This window comes from Galeopterus variegatus, unplaced genomic scaffold (assembly GCF_000696425.1).
Source record: "Galeopterus variegatus unplaced genomic scaffold, G_variegatus-3.0.2 Scaffold4031, whole genome shotgun sequence".
Taxonomy (NCBI): domain Eukaryota; kingdom Metazoa; phylum Chordata; class Mammalia; order Dermoptera; family Cynocephalidae; genus Galeopterus; species Galeopterus variegatus.
In genome coordinates this window covers 41036-44533 of record NW_007730142.1, presented here as the reverse complement: position 1 = coordinate 44533, position 3498 = coordinate 41036, and the positions used below count along the sequence as shown (strand labels likewise).

The window sequence follows — 3498 nt, the reverse complement described above, 5'->3', positions numbered from 1 at the left end:
AAAAAAGGAAAGAAAAAAAAACAATCTAAGAACAACAGAAAATAATTTTGGAAAGTAAAAAGAGGATTCCTAATATTAAAAAGCCAATAAAAGTGCTGAAATAGAGCCAAAGAACTTTCCTGGCCCATAAACCAAAAAGACAGATAGAAAATATGAGAGAAATATATATATATATATATTTTTTTAATGGTGAAAAAAATTTTGTATTTGGAATTAACCATCTGGACTCAAGTTTAGATGATCCCAATTTTGTTGGCAACATCCAAAGCATCATAATCAGGAGCCAATCGAACATCAGCCTTCTTCTCTCCATCAGGCCTGATCAGGGTGTCGACCTTGGCCACATCAGTGTCATACTTCTTCACAGCCTGTTTGATCTGGTGTTTATTGGCCTTGACATCCACAACGAACACAAGTGTTGTTGTCTTCCGTCTTCTTCACGGCAGACTCAGTGGTCTGGGGAACTTGATGGTGGCACAGTGGTCAAGCTTGTTTCTCCTGGGGGCGCTCTTCCAAGGATTTTTGGGTTGCCTCCAGAGCCACTGTCTTGGGCCACTGGACGGTGGGTGATGTGCGGACCTTCTTTTTTTTATGGCTTTGGATACCTTTCAGCACTGCCTTCTTGGCCTTCAAAGCCTTTGCTTTGGCTTCGGCTTTGGCAGGGGCAGGAGCTTCCTTCTTTGCCTTTGGCGCCATCTTGTGAAAGGGGCAAAATATTCTTTTAATGGAGTTCTAAGCCGACAGGGTTTGGGTATAGTGAAAGTCCTTCAAATAATTTCATAGGGATAAGAATAAGATATCAACAACAACAAAAAAAATCAAAATTACATTGGCATCAGACTTCTCACCAGCACCACTGGGTCCTAGAACTGTCAGTCATAAGTCAACTTATTAGCATAAAAAAAGACAGCACTTTGGCGAGTCTAAGGATTTTAGGAGTTTTGTGCTAGGAGACCTGGACAAAAACTAAATATATATTTTGACAATATCACACCTGGGGACCAGGGGAAGGAGGGATGGGAGGAAGGATTTAAAAAGGGCCACTAGGATAATGGATATTTCATTATCTTGAATGTGGTGATGATTTCACAGGTGTATACAATATGTAATTGTATACAATACTTTAAATGTGTGATTTGAGAGGGGAGGGAGGATTTGGTAATGGGCCACAAAAATCAACCATGTTGTATAATGATAAAATAAAATAAAATTTAAAAAATAATAAAAATAAATAAATGTGCAATTTGAGGAGGATAGTGACTGGAAGAGGACAAAAAGTGGGTTTTGGATGCTTGAAATGTTCTATTTCTTCATCTGTGTGTTAGTTCCCTTAGTGTGATTACTTTGGGAAAATTCATCAACTTACACATTTTTGATTTCTGCATATATCTTTCTGTGTGTTAACAATTAAATGTGTTAAATAATTAAAAATAGAAGGCATCAGATTAATTGGAACTATGAGTGGTACTGTTATATTAGTCAAGGTAAGATCACAGATATAACAAACAACCTCAAAATCTCAGTGACAGGGCTGGCCCATGGCTCACTCGCAGAACGTGGTGCTGACAGCACCAAGTCAAGGGTTAAGATCCCCTTACCGGTCATCTTTTTTAAAAAAAGAAAAAAGAAAAAGAAAAATCTCAGTGACAATATAATAAAGATTTATTTCTTGCTCATGTGACAATACAACAAAAGTTGTTGAGGGAAAGGTGGCTTGCTCCATCAGTCACTCAGGAACCCATGTTCTTTCTGGTTAATGGCTCCACCAACCTCGTGGGTTCAGAATCCTCTTCTTGATTCTCTACATCCAGCCAGCAAATGGGGGAGGAGAAAGAACAGGAAGATTCACACATGATATTTTTTGAGGGCCAAGCCTGTAAGTGTCATAATCATGTTCACCAACATTGCATTGGCTAGAACACAGTTATATGACCCCATCTAACTGCAAGGGTACTTGGAAAATGTACTCTACCTATGTGCTTAGAAGGAAAAGAAAATAGAGTTTGATGAATACATACTGTTGTCTTGCCAGAATCCATCCTCTGATCATCAGATATCCATTTCACTTTTCTTCCCACAGGTAGAACACCCTCATCATCTCCCCCAGATCCCACTAGGTCACTGCATCCAGCTGAGAGTCCAGGATCTCTGGCTGATGCACAGTCCACTCTGTCAGATCTAAATACGGTTCCTCTTGGTCTGGAGATGTAGTAGGAACTCCTTTTTTCATTGTTCTCAATGACCCCTAGCTCACCCATGGGAAGTTTTCCCCCATTCTTTATCCTCCTTGGCCAACTCTGAAGTGGATATTGGGGAGTGTGCTCTCCTTGGAGACTGGTTTTCACAACCTGGTTCCCTCTCAGTGCTGTTTTAAAAACCAAACAGTTACAGACTTTTTTAGACCAGACTTGTTCCTCTAAAATTTACCAGGCTTCGCATCTGTTTGCTTCCACTTAGTTCCATGTGCCAGTAACCCCCAAAATTCTTTCCTAGACATAGTTCTTAAATTTGTCCTCTTCCTTCGTTTCCTTATCCCACCCTGCCCTTCTCTCTCAACCTAATGGCAAGAAAGTTGAGGCTATCGGGAATAATAGTCATGGATAAAAAGGTATTGTCTTGAATCTGAACTTTGCCTCAAGGCTGAGTCATTTTATTTGGTTGAAAAGAATTATTGGGCCTTGTTTGCTTAAGGTCTCAATATTATCTCTTCCTGTATGATGTCTAGAAGTCATAGTCCTTTGATGCCCCACATTTCTGTACTATCTGTTCTTTTTCATTTCTGCTTACAAATCGTCATTTCTTTCCCTAGTTCAACTCTTTCTTTCAATACCTTGTCAAATGATAGTCAACACACATTAATATTCTGATTCTTTCCAACCACTTCCCTTAGGGCTGCAGATTCAGTAGGCACATAGTCTACCTTCCAGGTTTACCAAATTCTTTGCTGTTAACATGATTGCCATCTTTCTAGCCTTTTACGTAAGTTTCCTTACCACCCCCAACCCCCTACTTCTAAGCCAATGCCATACATTTTAGACTTTTGTTAAAGCAGCATCTTATTTCAATAATGGAGTGATTAAGAGCTTGAATTCTGGAACTGCGTCAAAACCTGTTTCTTCTACTCCGTAGCTAGGTGACTTCAGGCAAAATGCTTTTCCACTCTCAATATCATGTTCCTCATCTATTTATAAAAGAGAACTATTATAAATATTAAATTAAATAATATATGTAAAGTGCTTAGCAGAGTTCCTAGCACTTAATTAGTACTTAATATGTTAAAGTTACTATTTTCTCCCTTCAAAACCCCAAGGATGGTTCCTGCTGGACTTTCTTTTCTATCCAGTGTACTGCTGTGTACAGCCTGTGAACTATAGGGCCTCCCTGCCCCCCAAAGAGAAAGAGATGCTTTATTGAAAGATAAGCCTCCAAAAGGTAGAACTGAGTAGCACAAATCTTGGATAAAATGTTCAGTTAATTCTTTTTCTTTTTTTTTTTTTT

At 39.0% G+C, this 3498-nt stretch overlaps 1 protein-coding gene and 1 pseudogene across 1 annotated transcript in view; one reads left to right on the top strand and one right to left on the bottom strand.

Annotated features, from left to right (window-relative positions):
* The window catches only part of LOC103602159 (probable phospholipid-transporting ATPase FetA), a 50510-nt gene that overhangs the window by 19788 nt on the left and 27224 nt on the right, over positions 1-3498 (top strand). The window lies entirely within an intron of this gene.
* Positions 234-699, bottom strand: LOC103602157 (annotated as a pseudogene).